This window comes from Peromyscus maniculatus, chromosome 20 (assembly GCF_049852395.1).
Source record: "Peromyscus maniculatus bairdii isolate BWxNUB_F1_BW_parent chromosome 20, HU_Pman_BW_mat_3.1, whole genome shotgun sequence".
NCBI classification, from domain to species: domain Eukaryota; kingdom Metazoa; phylum Chordata; class Mammalia; order Rodentia; family Cricetidae; genus Peromyscus; species Peromyscus maniculatus.
The window spans coordinates 24,990,949-25,012,073 of NC_134871.1; the positions used below are offsets into that span (position 1 = coordinate 24,990,949).

Below are 21,125 nucleotides of genomic sequence, written 5' to 3' on the forward strand. Positions count from 1 at the left end.
TCCTTGGATCTCTCTCAACTCCACCCTTCTTCATATCCCAGTTCTCAGTTTCACTGTCCCACCTAACCTTGTCCTGCCTTGCTTTATTATTAACCAATGAGAGTAATGCATATTCACAGTGTACAGAAGGATTATCCCACAGCAGCTGCATCTCTCTTTCATCCTGGGTCTCCTTAAAGCCACCAAGCCCCAGCAATCCTCCTGTCTCTGTTCTCCTTGAGCCAAGCTTATGGGTGTTTGTGGAGAAGCCAGGACTTTAGGTGAGTGCTGGAATCAAAGCATGGGTCCTTGTGATTGTGAAGCAAGTCATCTTAAATGCTGAGCCATCTCTCCAGTCCCCAATTTCTTCTTTTTAATTGGAAAAGAGTGTGAAGAATTTGATGGAGTTTGGAGGGTAGAGGAGGAAACTCCACACACTTATACAGAACCTAAGAATTGATGGGCAAAATGATGCATGGATATGCATAAGCCTTCTTATAGGATGAACCTCCGTATCATATTTCTCCTTGGGCTCTAACTTGTTCTGGCTGGTGACATGGCATCCATGCTTCATACGAGTTGTCACAGAGGAGACTGCAGATGATGCATCCACTCTGCTTAACCCTCCTCTACCCAGGGCTCCAGCTTGTGTGTGTTTGTGCATGTCTCTGTGTGTGTGTGTGTGTGTGTGTGTGTGTGTGTGTGTGTATGCATGTGTGTGTCTGTGTATGTATCTGTAAGTGTGCAATTTTGTCTGTGTGTATCTGTGTGTGTACATTGTGTGTCTGTGTGTATCTATGTGTGTGTCTGTGTATACACTTGTGTGTGTCTGTGTGTACACTTGTGTGTCTCTGTGTGTACACTTGTGTGTCTCTGTGTGTACACTTGTGTGTCTCTGTGTGTACACTTGTACATCTCTGTGTGTATGTGTGTGCACTTGTGTGTTTGTATGTGCCTGTGTGTGTGTGCTCACGTGTATGTCTCTGTGTGTATGTGTCGCAATGGCTATTACAACAAGTAGCTCAAGTGCTAGAAACACAGGGCTGTTTGGAGTGGGGAGTCCAGGGAAGTGAGCCTGGGAGAGAGCAACCCCTGCCCTCTGCTGCCTCTGACAGGATAGCAGCCAATGCTCTGATCTATGCCATGAGTTCTTTGGCCCTAGCGTTTTGGGACACCTACTAGTTAGTAAGCTCCGGCACCAAAGTTCTAGATTCTGCCTTTGGAAGCACCACTGAAGGGTCCAACCAACTTCCCCCCTCCCTTAGCAAGACAGCAGTGACTACATCATTGTTTTATCACCGGCACTGTGGCTGCATCTGAACTGCTGGTTCAGCCAGTAACTGCAGCTTCTCAGGCCGTAGCCTCCTGCCTGAGATCCACCTCCTGATGCTGCCCCCAAATGTGGTTTTTAACTAAATCTCTATAGTTGTATTTACTAATAAAGACTCGGGAGTCAGAGGCTGGGGTGAAAACCTGCTAGCTCAGAGAGGCTGAGGCACAACTGGATGGTCTTCCCTCTTTGATAGTGTCTCTCCTGCTGCCCCAAGCCAAAGAGGACTGCCACATTCAAGGTCCCTCCCTACTACTTCCTGTGCATCTATCTGTCTTCCAGACTCCCTCTGACACTCTATGATTACTTTCTGTCAACTAGTTGATTTTATTTAATTAATGCAAATGCAAACTCAAGGTTCACAGTGTGATCACATGCCCTACAACACTGCATCTAGAGCTATTGGAACTGAGCAAGCATCCTTGAGATTATTCTACTCAGACAAGGGTCACCAGGAAGAGACAGCCTCACCCAGAGAGGAAGAAATCTTGGAGTCATGTTACTTTTAACTCAGAATGTGGTGAGGTATTCAAGTGTCCCCTAGTAAGTCTTGAATTTTAACAGTTTCTTTGAGGGGCTGGAGAGATGGCCCAGTTGTTAAGAGCAGGTGTTCCTCCTGCACAGGACCTGAGTTCTGCAGCCAGCACCCATGTCAGGCTATTCACAGCTGCCTGTAACTCCAGCGCAGGGGATCCCCACACTCTTCTGAACTCCATGTGTCCAAACCCACCCCCACATACACACAACTAAAAACAACAAAAATTCATTTAAATTGTATTTTAAAATAGTTTTAAAATTCCTTTCTGTCCCTTGCTCTGTGCTTTGTTGCATCTTGCCTGAGGGAAACAACTTAAAGAAGAAAGGAGAGATGGATTGTGGTTCATCACTCCAGTTTTCCATCCCCAGCTGTGGTGAGGTAGCATCCCCATGGTGAGAAGCACGTGGTAGAGGAGAGCTGTTCACCCAGGACAGCCGAAGTGGAGTGGCAGGGAGACCAAGGTCAGACACACATGCAGTGACTTCCTCATGTTCACAGCATCCCCCACAATAGCACTGCTGTATGGATACCGTTCGGTGAGCCTGTGAAGGGTGCTTTACATTTAAATAATAAAATTCTTGTTCCTACCACCTTTTTGGTGGTATAGGAAAATAGAAATTCAATATATTTCTTTATTAACTTCTGTTATGGTTTTAAACATGGACATTTGCCTATCACTACAGTTTTAAAGCCAGGGTAAACCGTTACTGCCAACAGCTAGGTAAGAGCTTGCGTTCATTTGTGCTGACAGTATTCAGCATTTCTTACTCCTGCGTTCCTCTCTATGAAACTCTCCAAGCACATGTTATCATGTCTGTTGTCATATACACTATTTCATAAAAGAAGGGTCACGAGATCTGTGCAATTTTGTGTCTAATTTGTCTCCCTACTTAGCATCAATTCATGTTACTCCATTTTCAAAAGTACAAATGTAAAGGGAGGGTGAAATTGTCTTACAAAATGTATCATGATTCATCTCAACAATCTTTAGACACTTTGGCTATTATTATCTCTGTAGCTAGAGTTTTCCTGCCTGGCCCACAGCCAGGACAAATCTCTCTCACCCGCCAGTCCCACAGCCGCTCAGACCCAACCAAGTAAACACAGAGACTTATATTGCTTACAAACTGTATGGCCGTGGCAGGCTTCTTGCTAACTGTTCTTATAGCTTAAATTAATCCATTTCCATAAATCTATACTTTGCCACATGGCTCATGGCTTACCGGCATCTTCACATGTTGCTTGTCATGGCAGCGGGTGGCAGTCTCTCTCTCCGCCTTCTTGTTCCCTCCATTCTCCTCTCTGTTAGTCCTACCTATACTTCCTGCCTAGCCACTGGCCAATCAGTGTTTTATTTATTGACCAATCAGAGCAATTTAACATACAGACTACCCCACAGCATATCTCCACATTTAAAACAATGCTCCCCATGAACCTCTCTGGGTGGGAATCTCTGTGAGCCTCTCTGGTTATTTTCCTTCAAGGCACACTCTGGAGCTGGAAGCAAGTTGAGCTTCTTCATGCTTCTAGATGAGAGTGCCAAGTTTGTTCCGTTTTCATTGACATGGAAACATTTTTGGAAAGGTTTGCTGCTTATCAGTAAGAAGCATGTGACTTTCACTGTTGCTTCACGTCTTAATTCCTAAAAGTTGATTTTTACATTTCATTTGTGTGTGTGTGTGTGTGTGTGTGTGTGTGTGTGTGTCACAGTGTGAGTATGAAGGTGAGAGAATAACTTATAGGAGTTGGTTCTCAACCTCCACCATGTGGATACCAGGGATCAAGCTGGGGTCATCAGGCTTGGAGGCAAACATTTGTACCATCTGAGCATCCACCTGGGCTCTGGGGGCTGTGGTGTTTTTTGTTTTGTTTTGTTTTTTTAATTTCACCGCTATTGAGTCAATCTATTTTATTACACTGCTATTTTATATTGTGTTATTTTTTCTCACTAGAGTACTTTTTTATTATTTCATGATTTGCAAGTGTATTTATTTGTATTCTAGGCAATTACCTATTCATAATAATTCTGTTTTCCCCATTTTTAGGCTACCTAGTAACATAAAATGTTTTTACTTTCCTAAGTCAAATTTATCAATGTATCCTTTTTGTTACACTTCATTTTATTAAATAACAAATATACAGGTAATATTGTGAGAATTAAATAGCACGGCCTTGCTATTTTTCAACCAGTGGTTCAGGCAACAGAAATCCCAGAAGTGTTTTCCCTGCTGGCCTGCTGTGCTCTCTGTATGCACTCGGCTTTCCTAACACACTCCTCGGGAAGACTTCTGGAAGCAGTCTTGCACACGCACCCCATTGTCTGCCTAAGTGTTTTCTACCTTTTACAGACATTGAAGAACGTGTTGCCATCCGCGCTGCGGGACACTGGTCACCTTCTATCGTCAGGTCACAGTTGACTGTCCCTACGGGCACTTGGGATTTTTATAAACATCCAGTCATTTAGACAAAGGCTTTGATGTCTAACTATGGCCCTTGGTGGCAGAGGTTGCTGGCTGCTCCCCACACACGCTTCCTCCTGGCACTGTCACGCAGAACACATTGTTTGGTTTTGCTGTCAGCTGTGGCCTGCCATGAGCTGTGGCCAGTGAAGGACGATGTACACCCCTTCCCGAGTTGGCCCGGGACCACACTTCTTACTGGATCCTCTGCTCTGTTTCATGGTGGCTTTGGAGTCCAGCATTAAAATAAGTGGGGCCCCTCGATGCAGACTCTGAGCCCTCCAAACACTGTCAGTTAAACCTCCACCTCTTCCACTTGAATCTGGGAGAAGGAGCGCTGGGCATTCGTTAAGTTAACCCACAGGGGTGAAGGGCTGTTGGCGTTACCTTAGTGAGGACTTTAGTCTCCCGGTCAAACGAGGGGAAACTCAGACACTGCACATGGGAGAGAAGTTTGGCGTGGGCAGCGGCTGGGCCTTTTCCTCCTCTTGTATCTGTTTCTGTCGCCCGTGGAACTTGAACCCTGTCAGACCACCAAGGTGAACAAATGAACTGGGCTTGACAGACTTCCTTGACACAGCTCTGTCTACCTGACACACTGTCTTGTTTTTAAAAGTCTATTTGTAAGGATTTGTTTTTGTTTTATGTGTCTGGAAGAGGACATCAGATCTTCTGGAACTGGAGTTAGGGATGGTTGTGAGCCATCGTGTGGGTGCTGGGAACTCAACCAACGGCTGAGTCATCTCTCCAGCCCCATGTTGCTTTTTTTATTTTTTATTTTGTTGCCTAGGAATCCTTTTTCTAAGAGGATCCCTCAGTTTGTTGTCCTTGGAGGGGTTTTCTTGGGGCTTTGGGAAGGCTGTACATGTTGGAACTTTTTTGGGGGGCGCGGGGGGGGGGGGGCGGACAGTTTAAAGTTCTCCTTAAACAATATTTCAGGAACTTTCTTTTAAGAGATGAGCTGATGCTTCTAGCATTATAGATTTCTATCTCAGATCTAGGAGTATCATTAAATATATCTGAGTGAAATGCTGATTTTCTTTTTTCATTTTTCTTTTCTTTTCTTGGTTTTTCGAGGCAGGGTTTCTCTGTGTAGTTTTGGTGCTTGTCTTGGATATCACTCTGTAGATCAGGCTGGCCTCGAACTCACAGAGATCCTCCTGGGTCTGCCTCCTGAGTGCTGGGATTAAAGGTGTGCAGCACCACCGTGTGAAATGCCAATTTAACTGTTCTTCCTTGCTGTGGGATGTTCTGTATGGCAAATGTGTTGCTCTGATTGGTCAATAAATAAAACACTGATTGGCCAGTGGCTAGGCAGGAAGTATAGGTGGGACTAACAGAGAGGAGAAAAAGAAAGAACAGGAAGGGAGGAGTCACTGCCAGCCGCTGCCAGGACAAGCAGCATGTGAAGACGCCAGTATGCCACGAGCCACGTGGCAAGGTATAGATTTATAGAAATGGATTACTTTAAGCTATAAGAACAGTTAGCAAGAAGCCTGCCACGGCCATACAGTTTGTAAGCAATATAAGTCTCTGTGTTTACTTGGTTGGGTCTGAGCGGCTGTGGGACTGGCGGGTGAGAGAGATTTGTCCTGACTGTGTGGGCCAGGCAGGAAAACTCTAGCAACACTTCCTCAAATCTCTCTCAACTCTGTTTTGATAAACTTTTCATTATGGCCTGGAGCAAAAGGCTTTTAGGCTAAATTTCACTTGTTTTGTGTCTAGAAATTAGGTAGGGAGAGGGGATATACGGTAGATAATTCAAGGATTGTGCAGAGTGGCCTGGAAACCTCTTTGTAAGCTTGACCAAATGGATAGGTTGAAAGTGGATCCCAGGAACCCTAAGAAGTACAACAGTTAGGCTTTCTGAAAGCTGCTGGAGCAGCCGCTTTTACCAGGCAAGAATGAATCTATCATTGGATGGGGCAGAACACTTTGACCCTGAAATAGGCAAAACAATGAACTTTTATCCAGGAAAACCCCTGACAACCCCATTCCCCACATTATAAAGTTTGTAGATGAGAACAGCGCAGGTTAGAGGACTGTCTGGGTTGCCTGCGGTCACCCTGGTGTCTAGAGAGAACAAGACAAGACCTCGGGCTCCTGGTGACTTTTATTAATTATAGCAGCTGCTGTTGACTTAATATTTCACTTCTTTCATTTCATCCTCACAGAATTACATAAAATAGCTACCTGCACTTGATCATCTATATCATGTGTATCTTACACACCTACTAAGTGCCAGCCATTGTGCCAGGTACTGGGCCATGGCTAGTTCCTGTGTTCGCAGTCTCATATTCTCATAGGGACAGTGTCTTCATAAGCCAACCAATACAAACATCATTTCTTCTTTTCAGAGACGAGAGCTTTCTGTATAGCCTAGGCTGGGTTTTAACTCATGATCCTCTCTGCCTCCCAAGTGCTAGGAGTACCCACGTCTGCCTCACACTTTCAGTAATGAGAGGGGTTTTGGCCTGGAGGAGGAGAGAGGATGAGGCGGAAAGGGATGGTTTTAAATTGAAGCAGTGACATTTGGGAGGAGACATGCATGGCAATAGTGGTCCTTCAGGCTGAGGGACTGCAAATGTAAATCCCAGGGGAACATTCAAGACAGGTCTGGGAGACAGGACTCCAGGGGGAACACAAGAGCGGTGGGGTTGTTAACAGGACAGTGAGGTGATCCTGTTTGCCGTTATTGTTGTGGTTCCTTGTTTCACCAGTGAGAGGTGAAGGCACACACAGGTTCTGTGACTTTTCCCTCAGTCATACCCTGTGGTGTGATGCAGGTGGCATCAGCTGGCATCAGCTGTAGTTTGAGCAACTCCAGACTCCACATGCTCCATGTCCCACCTTCTCTGACACCTCCACCCACACTACTCCTCCATGTGGAATAGTAGTACCAGTGTGATAAGTCATTTCTAATGAGAGGTTTGCTTCCTTCCCCACTGAGAAATGGGACGGGGTGTGTATGTCCCCGCATTCTGCTCTGAGGGGATGGAAGGGGTTTCCCGTCTCCCTGTAGAGATGCTAATGTTTAGAATTCTTCTGGCAGCTGCTTCTCCAGCCTTGGCTCTAACCAGAGTCACCACACTTTGGGACCCTGGTCAGGCTGATGTCCAAGATGGGCAGTGGACAGTGATATGATTTGGTGGGAATGTGTGGAAATACAAGTGACTAATGGAGGAGCTCCTCCGTGTTCTTTCCTGAGCCTGAGTGAACTAAAAAGGGAAGCAACCTATAAGCATGCGAAGTCCCCTGTCCTTCTACACAGACGCTGTTAGGAAGGGCTGGACAAGGTGGGTATTCAGTAGTGTTTGGGGGGGGGCAGGTGTTGTGGGAATGGGGAGGGACGCTCTGAGCAGGTCGTTAGAGCTCACGTGGAAATGAGGAACTTTACATCCAGAAGTCTGAGAGGTGTGCCGAGGAGGGCTGTCCAGCATGGAGACGGGCAGCAGCCACAGTGGCCAGCAGCTATGAGCACACCTAGAACCACATGTGGACTCCTAAGTACGGCCTTCCGCCGGACAGCCTGAGGCTCCTTGGAGAAGCGAGCGGTGTCAGAGTTAGGACAGGCAAGGGCAGGACGGGTCTGGAACATATGTTAAACCAAAAAGTTAGATTCAGAGGATGGTGGCAGCCTGGCCAAGGACACCGAAGCCTGAGGAAAAGGCCTCCCACAGGTCACATCTGGGGTAACTTGAACATTAAAAATGATACATTTAGTTCAGTGGATCAAAAAAGAAATTTGAGTTCATATTAGCATAAATGAATTTAACGGTTACCAAATATAGAACTTGGAAGTTTCCTCAGGAGTGGGATATTTACACAGTTTTAAAATACCCTCTTGCGAAATACCAACAAATCACAAAAGAAAAATGAGCAATTTATACTTTTGTGTCTGTCAGTTTTTTCTAGCCAACAATACTAGTAATAAAATAAATCAAAATTATGTGCCACCTGCTCAGGGTAAGAAGAAAAACACGGTACTATAACTGTGATCTTCCTGTCAAAGATGCCTACCCTGAGTTAAATTGTGAGAATACACCAGGAAAGCTCTAACTGAGGTCCATTCTTTAAAATAAACCGGCTATAATTTAAAAAAAAAAAAAACACCAAGGCCTTAGAAGTTGAGGAAAGATCAGCAGGTTGGAGGAGGCTACACAGCCCGGCAGAGAGATGTAGCTCACAACCCACGACTCTCGGGATGGCGATGGCCCTGTGGTGGCTGTAAGGTAAAGACACAGGACATTCATGGGTGATATTTCACACCAGTACTTGTTTTCAAAGGGCTCAAATATTTTGCTTCTGCAGTTTCCATAGACGTATGTGATTGTTTCCAGATAAAGTATTTAAGAATTAAATCAAAGCAGGACTGGGAAATAGGTAGTTCACTCAGGGAAGGGGACAGGAGTTTGTATTCCCAGAGCCTATGTAAATAAAGGGGACATGGTGGCATTTATTCACAATCCCAGTGCTAGGGAGGCAGAAATATGGGTTCCTGGGGCTGGCCGGCCGGCCAGCCTAGTCTACTTAGTCAACTCCAGGCCCATGAGAGTCCCTGTCTCAAAAAACACAAAACAAAACAAAACAAAATACATGGAGGATGGTGCCCGAGGAACGACACCTGAGGTTGCCCTCTGACCTCTTCATGCACATATGTCTGTGCACACAACACCCACACACGTGCACATTCACACACACACACACACACACACACACACACACACACACACAAATAATTAATAAAAATGGGTTATAAGGTTAAGCAATTAGTGTCCCTCATAGTATGCACAGTTGTATTTATAATAAAGCCGTGTCAGGAGAAGCTTGAGGGCTCTGAAGACGGATTATCTGGGTTTGAATCCTGGTCATTTACCCTCTTTTTGGCTGTTTCCTCTTCTTCCAGATGCTCATTAACTCACTTTGGAGAGATCATCATGCAGAGCCCTCGGAGAAGAGGTGTTCCTTATCACAAAGTGTCCACAGACGGACACTGATGTCATCGGGTGGCATGTTTACACACACACACACACACACACACACACACACACACACAGATATATATATATTCTACTATATTCCTATAGTAGCACAGCTGGCCTTCTCGGGATGATCTCTGTGCTCAAGGGTGTTCACCGGGCCTAGTTTATATATGATCCATTATGCTATGAAAGACTATTCCAGAAGCACTGTGAGATTACCTGGATAGGACTACACACTAGAGTAACAGCTACTGGAATGCTGGGCCATCTTTGGTCAGCCTGATAAAATTGCAAGATGCCACCAAATTAAAGTATTCTGATTGTCATGCCCAACCCCCACATTGGCAACAGCCAGGGTAGAGTTTCTCAGGGTTTGGAATCCAGAATTGGTCATTGGAAATCCCATTTTGGGGAATAAGAAGAACCTCAGAGATCCTAGGTCTACCTCGCCCTTTTCAGGGTGAGAAACCTGAGGCTCAGCGTGGTGATGGATACTGGGTGGGGTCACACCACTGGCTTCAGATGTTCTGACACTGAAGTCGGTGGTTTTGGTCATGCTGAGGTCCCATGGAAGGAGAGAGACTTTTCCAGAGACAGAATGTGTATAATGGTGCTGAGAGGGACTCACCCAATTGCCCAGGCTGAAATCTTTACACCAGTGACCTGGCGATACCTCAGTTCTGAAACTTCCTGGATTCCTGTGTGACATGCCTCCTAAATTGTAAATCAAAGTGCTAGCTCACCTTCTCACTGACGCTCCTGGGGTTTTGGAGGCTCTTCCTCAAATAGACCAGGTGTCAGGCCTTGGCCTGGGGCACCTGACCTGCCACCTCCAGGAGTCAGTGACTGGGTCAGATTCCTCAAGTAATCCAGTCACTCTGTGCTCCCACCACGGTTTAGGAGACTCCAACTATTTTTGGTAAGAAAACAAAAATCTTTCAGTCTGCCGGTGAGTTTGCCAAGACACATCCTGATTCATTACACATCCACCAAGATACAAAGCCCTAAAAATAGCAGACAGGCTTTAATGTTTCATTTGGCATCAGGACTCCAAGTTCATATGAATTGCAATCAGTATTTTAGACTGATTTCATTTAATTTCCTGGGTATTATGCTCTTTGGCTGCGGAGGGCAACTTGCTGTTTATCTTTATCTCTGTTTGGCTTTCGATTAAGGCTTTGTGCTTAAAAAGAAAAACAACAACAACATTTGACCACCCATCTGTTTAATATTTATTTTCCCTTCTCTTTTTCAAGCTCCTTGTTATGCTAACATTACTGTTTCTAAATAGAGTGCCCGTATTTAATTGCTTTGTTCCTTTTTAAAAGCCCTTTTCCTTGTTGGTCTAATTAGAATTTATCATATGCTAGGGCTAGAATCCTCTCAATGCAAATACCAAAAATGCATTCATAAATCCCTATAGGTGACAGTAATGTTTCTGTCTTTAAGGTCCTTTGCAGAAGAAACCTTTCTTGTTTTCACTTATTTCCTTTGGCTTATTCGACTCCGGCTTGTCTAGAGCCTGTTCCCTGCTCAGCACCTCTGCGTTTTATCAAGTTGAAACACAGTGATTGGGTAAAGTGCATTTCGAGAATGAAAGTCAAGTGTAGGTGGTACATCACAATTGTATCCGTCCAGCTGTGCACATGGTGTGGGCCAAGGGTCACCAGCCTTGCACTGTGCTCTGCTCTCAGTCTTTACCTGGCTCGGGCCTCTGAGGTCCATTTTAACAGGAGACTACAGAACTGAAGTATTATCTGTGGTTTCTCCACTGACGTACAGGTAACCGTTAAGTTGAAATCTTAACTTCTCTCTTTCTCCCCAGCCCTCTTCCCCCACTCTATCCCCCATCTCTCTTCCTCTCCTCCTCCCTGCCTCATCCCATTCTACCCTTCCTCTTTCCATCATAATATATATACACATATATACATAATGTACATATGTGTGTGTGTGTGTGTGTGTGTGTGTGTGTACATGAATAGAGCTATTGTGCTGTACAATTTCCAGGAACTTGTTTTTGTTGTGTATCATCAGCTGTGTTTGTGGCTTAGGGACACTTGAAGGTCAGCAATTGCTGCGGCTTGGAGTGTCTCACTCTTATTAGGTAGCCCTGCTGGCTGTGTTTGGATAGACACTTAAGAGAAACTGGTTTGAACTGATTCATTTAAACACAGACATTGGCCTCATTGTGAGTCTGTTACATTTCCAAGCCTGGCATGCAACCAGCCTGACATTTCCCTATGTGATTCAGGCATGGTGCTGGCCAAACCGAGTCCTTTGGGAGTGGATGATGTTCCTTTAATATGTCTGTTTATTACCTAGATTGTGAGGCATTAGGAAAACTCAAAAATCTCTATAATTTCAAACTTATAGAAAACATTCAGGAAGGGCACAAAACATTATTCTAATTGTTTTTACCTAGAGCCTTGGAAACTCATATTTTGGTTTGCTTATTTGGTTTTTATCTTATATCATATTTGGTTTATTTATCACTCTTTCTCATAAACTATTTGAGAATCAAGTTGGGGACAAACACCCTTTATTCTGGAGTAACTGAATGTGTATTATTTCCTAAGATCAAAAGTATCGATTTCTATCAGTCCAGATGTAATCTGTGTGACTCACCCCGATACCTTCTGTGGCTGCATTTTTAACAAGTGATATTTTGGATCATTAAGCTGGGTCCTGCTACTGCATTTCTGACCATTTCTCCATCCACTACCATAGTCAACTGAGCTGAAACTGTCTCACGCGTCGCTTTGTCTCTGAAGCACGGGCTTGCATTCTAAGGGAAGCCTTGGGAAGCTTGCATTTTTGAGGCTTCCTGGCCTTGCGCCCCCAAGAGCCCTGGACTCACTAACTGGCTGAATGAACTGGCGAGTGCAAGTCCAGCTTGGGGCCCTGGAAGGCTCAGCTCTGTGGTTATAATGACCGGTGACTCTTCTCTCCCACATGGGTTAGCTCCTGCGCTTCTATTTCCCTTTTCCTGTGGCCTCTGAGCACACCCGTGGGAAGTCTGTACTTTCTGGTGAGGCCCTGTCCTCAGAGGAGATATTTTGGGACACTATGGAAGGCTTCCTCAAGGCCTGTATCTTCTTATCCATTAAAAAGATAAAACCAGACCTAGGGCCTTTATAGCCCATCCCTAACCTGGCATTTAATCAATGACGAAAGGGTCTTTCAGGAGATCTTTTCCTCGTGGTTTTTCTTTCCTCTCAGGAACCTCATGGCTTCTGCTAATGTCCACTTGGCAAAAGACAGCAGTGATCTGAAGGTGGGAGCTGACGGTTAGATGAAAATCTCTGAGTTTCGAGCTCCTTCCCAGATGTTTATGGGATTTTGAGTGTGTGTCTGAGCGCTAGTTACATGAAGAACTGAGGAGCAGAAAGGACCAAGAACTCGGGGAAAGCCAGATAAACTATTGTAGGGACAAGACTCCTCAGCCCAACTCCATTTCTCACTAGCAAGGGTGAGCATTCCTTGACTAATCACTTATAAAGTGATTACAATTCTAAATCCACGCATGGCCTGCAGGAGGCTATCAGTATGAAATCGATGGTGATGACGATGCTTTTGCATTTTTATTACCTTCAGCACAAGGTTAGCCTCCCACGTCAGCTATGCTGTTGTGAATGGAAGCAAGGTCCATTTGCCTGCTCACAGATCTCTCTGCGAGGCCTGTCCAGACACTTCGGGAGGAGAATTCTTTGTTTGTTTCTTTTTTGTTTTTGGAAACATGGTTTCTCTTTGTAACCTTGGCTGTCCTGAAGTTAGCTCTGTAGAACAGCTGACCCCGAACTCACAGAGATCTACCTGCCTCTGCCTCCCAAGTGCTAAGATTAAAGGCACTTGGCAAAAAAAGAATTCTGAACCGATTATCCTACTTCTCTTCCTCCTCCTCCTCCTCCTCCTTCTTCTCCTTCTCTTCCTCCTCTACTCTTTTCCCTTTTCTTCTTTCTCCTCAAACATAATCACTATTCCTGTTGCAGAACAACAACAACACACACACACACACACACACACACACACACACACACACACACACACGGCGGGGGGGGGGGGGCGGGGGGGGAGGGCAGTGGAGTAAGTTGAGAAGGAATAGAAAGGCCAAGGACCGGGAGACCAGGGGAGATGAGGAAGGACTGTTTGGATTACTTGTAGTTGTCATGTGACCTGACCCACCTGGGCAAGTGCACAGGGTTGATCACCTAAGGATTTCCAATGTAGAAAATATTCTGGTCTCAACAATGTTCTGTCGTCTTCCACTGTCTTTATCAGGAATAATTTATTGACATCTGGGATGTCCACGTCACCTTCCTGATGGCTGTAAGTACAGTTGATTGAGGTCCAGGTCCACTCCTGCATCTGGGCGGGGTGCTTCTTTTGGCACAGCCCTGCCCTGCACTGTGGTTCTCTTTAACCAAAGCTTCTCCTATTAACTGTTTGTGCCATCTGGGCTGATTCTGCACAGTGAAAAAAACCAGAATCTGTGTCTGGCTTCCCTACCATGTAGAGTCTTGGGGGAGCTGAGATGTAATTCTGTTGTTAACTGCCAGAGACAGATCACATGCCACAAGTCAACATCCTCTGAAGGGCTCAGTCTTTCAGGAGTCTCTCTTAGTTTCAGACATCAGTCCAGGCTCTGGGATTTTTGGAACACTTGTCTTTTCACTACCGGGGTACAATGAGGGAGTTCGCACTGCTCCAGTGGGTTGATGATTGGTAGGATGAGTCAAAGGACTCAGGGCAGTATTGTCACTGTGATTCTTTATGATCACAGTTTAATCAGAAAGGACAGCGGCTAGGACCAGACAAATGAGTGCATGGGGTGGGGGACAATGTCTGGGAGGGCCCCACATGTGACATGTACATGTCTTCATTAGCAGATCGGGGGGCAATGTCTGGGAGGGTCCCACATGTGACATGTACATGTCTTCATTAGCAGATGGAGGGGACAATGTCTGGGAGGGCCCCACATGTGACATGTGCCTGTCTTCATTAGCAGATGGGAGGGGACAATGTCTGGGAGGGTCCCACACTTGACATGTACATGTCTTCAGGGCATACCACCTTCTTGACATCAACCAGAAAACTCACTGAATGTTTGAATGCACAAGTTTTTCTTGGGGTTCATTCATTGACCACATGATGCTCTTGTCTCCCTCTCCCTCCTTCCCCTGGGAGTCAGGCTGTGGCCAAGTAGTTCAAAGCTCCAAGTCTTGAATCAGTTTGTTGATCTCACCAAACCATGGGCATCCTTCATCCAGAAGCTACCTAGGAGCTGACCATAGGTACCATGTGATTTTAAATTTGGATGTGGGGCAAGGGGCCCATTAGATAGCACAGGTGACTGAGTGGTTAATAGCAATTGCTGTTCTCCCAGAGGACCTGATTCCATCAGTCAGCTTACAACCACATGTACTTCCAGCTCCAGGGACCCAAAGCCCTCTTCTGGCGGCCATTGGCACTGCGCTCATGTATACAAACACACAAACACACGTGTACACAGAATGAAATGACTTTTTTAAAGAGTGATCGATAACAAAGACATGCTTCCCAGTTAGTGAAGTCTGTTGGTTTAGAGGTGCCAGTGGCAGTCTGCTTCTCTGCAGGACAGTAAGAGTGCTCTGGGAAGCTTTATTTGTTCCAAGAGAAAGAACAAGAGGCCTTTACGGACAGACGTCTGTTGGAGGCCTTGTAGACCTGTACCATGCCTGAAGACGACCGCTCAGTCCTCAGCACTCAGAGCATTTGGAATTGGAGTGGCATGGATCCCGGGAGGGTCCTGAAAGGCAGATAGGATGCAGAAGGGACAGGAGCAGTGGGGCAGGACAGCATGGGAGGTGCCAGTGGAGAGAGCTCAGTGTGTTCTCTGAGCACTGGGACTGCGACTTCCAGCAACTCCGAATGTGTGGTTGCTCTGGGAATAGCTGTATTTTGTGTCCTTTCATGAACATTGTTCATAGAGTTTTTAAAATCTATATTTCATAAAAGAGGGCACAAATCAGTTTTGTGTTAATAGCTCTCCACTCCTTTCTTCGTTTTAAGCCACATGTCTGCTGGTATTTTTCTCACCTTTTTTGGTTGTCTCCAAAGCAGGCTAAGTCCATACAACATGCATTGAGAAAGGAACAGAATGGGGTTGACTAGAAATGTGGAAGAGGTTGGGGAGACGCTTGCAGCCTAAAGCTGGCCCTGGCTCTGTCAGGGGCACACCACTTAGCCACACTCTTGGGGAGTACTTTACTTCTTGGGGAGGAAGCGTAGAGGAACCGGCCTCCTTGGCATGTGACACAATTAGAGAACTGAATGGCCTATTGGCGGCCACTGAGTCTGCGCAGCAGGGTTCCCTGCTGCTGCCACTAAGGTCAAAGAGGAAGCAGGAGAGACTCATTGCACTGGAAAGGAGCGCCTCCTCTCCTAGCTCCTCCCCCTTGCAGGCTCCTTCCTCTCCTCCCCCACACCAGCACTCTGCATCCCTCAGAAGGGCTCCTCCTGTGCTGAGGTGTATTTTAGTCCTGTGGACCTGCAGCCTCCACTCGGTGCTGTCTCCTTGAATGCTGAAGGCTTTCAAAAGACCATTGCGATTTTTGCCTGCTTTTGTCTACATCCCCTTTTCAAAGTGCCTTTTACAGACTGAATGACTGGCTTACCTGCCCCTTAATGGACTCTGAGAATGAAGGACAGGGAGAGGGGACTAGCGAAATGGCAGCTTAAGAACACATGGAGCCAGATTCCAGAGAGCACAAAGGAGCCAGTGTTGAGATTTATGAGAAGTAGGAAGCCATTGAAGGTTTTGACCAGAAAATCAGACATAGGTTAAATACATGACATGGTCCTCCAGATGTGATCATTCCAAACACTCGGTATTCACAAAAGACAAGCCACTCCCAGTGCTGTGTGACCACACGGTGGCTGTGTCTACAGATGTCAGAGGGCCACCGAACAAGCAGGGCCGTGTCCTGTCACTCTCCTCTCAGCTCCTTGAGCACAGCATGTTCTTACCAAGTACTTCAACTAAGTACTCAGGGCTCAGGGCTGAGCCCTGCTTCTTCACAAATGTTTATGTGGGAGACCCTTCACCCCACAGCTTCACGTTGGGCTTCCTGATCCTTCGGTAAGCTTTGCTTGGTCTCCCCCCCCCCCCTCGTGCTGGACACTGAACCAGGGCCTCATGCATGATAGACAATGCTCTACCATTGTCTATTTTCCTCAGTTCTTTATACCTTTTTAAAAATCGCCCCCCTTCTCTCTCTCTCTCTCTCTCTCTCTCTCTCTCTCTCTCTCTCTCTCTCTCTCTCTGTGTGTGTGTGTGTGTGTGTGTGTGTGTGTGTGTGTGTGTGTGTGTGTGTGTGTGAAGCACACATGCTGTAGTGTACATGTGACGGTCAGAGGACAATTTGAGCGAGTTGGTTCTCTACTTCCACTCTGTGGGTCCCAGGGTTGGGAGTCAGGTCATCAGGCTTGGCAGCAGGCATCTTGATCTGCTAAGCCATCCTGACGCCCCTTTCCTCAATCTTGAGAAGGGCAGAGTGAGTGTTGTGCCGCCATTTTGTTTTACAGGTTACCCAGTGCCAGATGAAGGTCAGTGATGCTCACAAAGATAACTAGCATGACGTCAGCATCCTTGGGTTAGTTGTTTTTGTGACAAAATCCTGGCAAACAATGTAAGGGAGCAGGGAGTCCCTGGACTTATGACTCTAGAGAGAGTTGAGTCCATGGTCGTTTGGTCCTGTGTGCTTGAACAAGATGTCATGGAGTCAGAAATGTGCAATAGAGGAAATCACTTCATAGTCACCAAGGAAGGATGGAGGGGGAGAGGAAAGGAGAGGGAGGGGGAGAGCTGGCAACACAACACACTAGAACCTTCTAAGGTAGGTTTCCAGTGACCAACTTCCTTCAGCGAGGCCCTACTTCCTTTATGTGAGATTTTGCAAATGGGTTCCTCTCTTGACGAGCTTAACTTGAGGAATTAGGGTGCCGAGCCATCAATGGTCACCCAATAAAAGCATCCAAGACAGAGGTTCTGTGTTTGTTATTTCACACCCAAGGGAAACACAAGGAGAGAGCAGAGTGAATGTGGATTAGTGAAGGAAGCATGAGAAAGAACTCTGGACAGTGGCAGGGGTCCAAGGAAGACACCCCACTGTGCTGCCCTGCCTAGTGGTCTTTCAAAGGTCTAAGGGTGGGAACCGGGATGGAGACTGAGGTATCCTTATTGGGACCTGTCATTTTTTTATACATCATGAGTGAGCCAGGGAGACGTCTACTTGACTTATACATATTCCATGGCCCAGCCAGAGAGGTATTTTTGTGTTATTCACCCAGTCTGGGGGTGGTCACCTGTATTATTTAATTGGCTCATGATGCACTATGTGTCTTGCTCTTTCTGGGGACAGCTAACACCTATTTCAATAGCAGGTGATACCAAGTATCTAAAACTGAATATGAAGGACATTTCATCGTCAATAATAGTCCCACTAGCAATCATCTGTCACTTAATTTACATCTCAAAGATCTCAATGAGACTGTTGCAATCTCCTACTTCCCACAATATGCATTAAATTGGGAAGTGTCAGCAGTCTGAGGTGCCGAGATGAAGGCTCACATCAGACCGGAAATGGGTGTTCTTCTTATGGTGACAGAGGAAGGAGGTAGGTGACATGGTCTGCACTGTCCCATCTACTCAGGTTGGCAGCGAAGCGCACCTCTTCTAAGTGTGAATGTGTGATGTCCTTAAAGCGGCACTGTATGTAGGGATGCCATCGAGCTGTAGGCCGGTGGCAGAAGTCTTCCTAAGAGAATGCTGGGCTCCTTCCCAGGTACCCAGGATGTACACCCACCCACACCCCCTCCAAACCTGTGGGGAGAAGGAAGCAGGAAGACAGGAGGGAACTGTGGGGGGAAGGAAGGTGTGGGCCAGGAAGGGAAGAAGCCTGTGGCTACCACCCTCCAGGCAGCCCTGGCAGGTGTGGTTGCCCACGCAGGCAGTTGGCAAGCTGCGTGGAGGGCTCTATTCTAATCTGATCGAGGAGCTCTTTGCTTCTCTACCACCCTCGGGAGAACCAGCTCAAAGTGCTTCTTGGTACCATGCCCCCTTGAATCTGTCTGGTCACAGTCTTCGTGTCAAATGTCTCCCATCCCCTCCCTTTGCCTTCTGAATTTGCCTGTGTAGGCTTATGCTTGAAGCTAAGGAGACCTGCCTAGCATGAGCCCCTGGTCAGGTCACGTGTGCTCTGGAGCTGTGCTCAGTGACGAGCCAAGGGAAGCAGGCACAGCCTTAGAGATGTTTGTCTGCAGCAAGGGCTGCATTGTATCCAATTGCCATGGCCTGCATGGTTTGCCTGGTGTCTGTAGCCAGGGAAACTAGGAAAGAGAAAGCAGTGTGGCTCAGCAGGCAGGGCGCATAGAGAGGATATGCGGGAATCAGAAAACATGGGCCACGCCCGGCAGAGGAGAGGTGTTTTAAGAGCCTGCTGGGGTTTTGGCTGCTCAAGGTTGAGGCAGAAGCCCAGGAAGATGTGAACTGTGAGTGTCTTTGACAGACTGCAGCCCCGGGTCCCTCACATTACAGTCTTCATATGGACAAGACTCTATGCGCTCACTTGCCTCAGAAATCAGGGGTGAGAATGAGCAGCCGTCTGGGGCTTCCTCCCAGCCCCCACTTGTGCTCCTGGCCAGCATTTTCCAGGGGTGAACTTGGGTCTAATACTGTCCTGGCAATAGCTCGCTCCTTTCAGATGAGATGACCAAATAAAGCTCTCTGCGTGGTCGAGAAACAACCTTGAAATGCTGCTCTTCCGTAGGCCACACTTGCCAGCAGTACCATGGCCTGACGTGGGGCTCTGTGCTCTAGGGAGAAGAGGGGCTTCAGAAGGGAAGGTACGAGCCCCCCAATCCCACCGGCAGACTTTGAGGAACAGTTTAAGGCTAAATAGACTCCAGGAGTTCCTAAGCTTCTATCACATGAGAATTGGGACAAAGCCATTGTGGGAACAAGGTTGATTGAAGTCAAGGAAACTCAAGTCCGTGGAGTTATGTGCCTGTATCCCATCATTTATTTACTTGTTTGTTTTTTTATTCAAGTAACATCAGTTGATGCTGGACCCAGGAAGGAATGCAGAGATAAGATATGAATAAAGTGTTCATAGTCTCTAGTTCCTGGAGGCTCCAGGCATCCTTTCAAACATAGACGCCTTGAAACTATGCTGAGAAAAGTCCAAGCTGCCACTGAAGGAGGTGGGAGGGAAGAGCCACAGCTCAGACTCACACCAAGAGCAGAGTGGTATGCCCTTTCCAGGTGTCTGTGGAGCATGGCCTCTCCCGTTCGTCTGTTTGTAAACCCCTAACTGCCTTGGCCTGAGACTGCTGTATCTTAGTTAGGGTTTCTATGACTGTGATGAAATACCATGCCCAAAGCACCTTGGGAAGGAAAAGGTTTATTTCAGCTTTCTCTTCCAGAGAAACTCAAGCAGGACAGGAACCCGGAGGCAGGAGCTGATGCAGAGGCCATGGAGGAGTGCTGCTTACTGGCTTGCTCCCCATGGCTTGCTCAGCTGCTTTCTTACAGAACCATCAGCCCAGGGATGGCCCCACCTACAATAGGCTGGACCCTCCCCCAGGCTTGCCTACTGCCTAATCTGATGGAGGTATTTTCTTAACTGTGGTTCCCTCCTCTCAAGTGACCAGTTTGTGTCAAGTTGACAGGAAACTGTCCAGCACACTGTCATTATTCTTTCTCCAGCCCTCCTTTCTCGAGGCTTTAGGTGCATACAGATTAAAACTCTCCCACGTTACCGTCAATAACATTTATACCAAATATTTTGCCATCACAACACATGGGGTATAATTTTGTATTCCATTTTCTTCCTTATCGCATTTTAGCTTAGGAATAACATTGCAGCACATTATATCTGGGATTCTGCCACCTGTTCCCAGTGTCAATAGCACACAGTGTTGTTTTTATTGCAGCTGCATTCTGTTTCTAGGTTCCTGTTTCCATCCCTGCCAACCGTGCTAGGGAACAAATACCCACAGAGTGTCAGGGGCGGAAGACAGCTGCAGGAGCTTGCCTCTGGCTGATGAGCCTACCTGTTAGCTGGGCTTGGCTGGGCTTGGATCCCGGCTACGGCCTCAGATCTGGTCTGTTCCACAAGGCCCGCAGGTGGCCAGGGCATCTTCTTCTCCGGGCTGTAGCAGAAATTCAACATGAGGAAGTGGAAGAACACAATGTCTTTTATATTGAAAACTTAGGCTCACTGTCACTTCTGTTCATATCCCAGGGGCCCAAGCAAGTCTCCCAGGCAACAGCAATATCTCTGAGGCAGAGATAAGTCACAAAGGCACTGATTAGGACACTGGTGAGACTCCCGCGGCAGAGCCAGGGCGGTGGACTGGGAGGGCAGGGCCGTTGGTTGGTTGTGTAGCTGCATGGGAAAAGGGCATCTGGGGTCCAGCAGACTCGGGAAGGCCCTCCTTCATCCCTTTTCCCTTAGCCTCACTGCTACCCCTGACTCTCAGGATACCTGGCTCCCGAGCCGTGCGGAGGTTACACGAGATAAGTCTGTGGCTTCTTCACTTTCCACCCCCACCTCAGACATTCTCAGGTCTGTTGAGTCACCTGCCATTTGCCCATCTGCTCTCCAGCACCCAGAATTCTGTTGCTGTTATCTCTTTTTCCTTTGTCCCTGTGGGGTTCTGCCTGTAGTAAAGTCCTTTTGCTGTCCTTTTGTAGGCTTTGGGAGGAGAGTAAGGCTAAATGCCCACTTTCAATCTGTTATCGTTCCCACGTGGCTCTTTCTTGATGCCGTAATCATGGTGGCCTCTCCCACATCAGC

At 46.9% G+C, this 21,125-nt stretch overlaps 1 protein-coding gene and 1 long non-coding RNA gene across 3 annotated transcripts in view; one reads left to right on the plus strand and one right to left on the minus strand.

Annotated features, from left to right (window-relative positions):
• Ncald (neurocalcin delta) overlaps window positions 1-21,125 on the plus strand; it is a 401,997-nt gene that overhangs the window by 174,437 nt on the left and 206,435 nt on the right. The gene's annotated exons all lie outside the window — the stretch shown is intronic.
• Window positions 9,012-20,585, minus strand: LOC143269735 (uncharacterized). The gene is made up of 3 exons (XR_013046375.1): window positions 20,380-20,585; window positions 10,032-10,198; window positions 9,012-9,253 (listed from the first exon to the last, which is right to left on the minus strand). It is a non-coding gene; the product is annotated as an uncharacterized LOC143269735 (long non-coding RNA).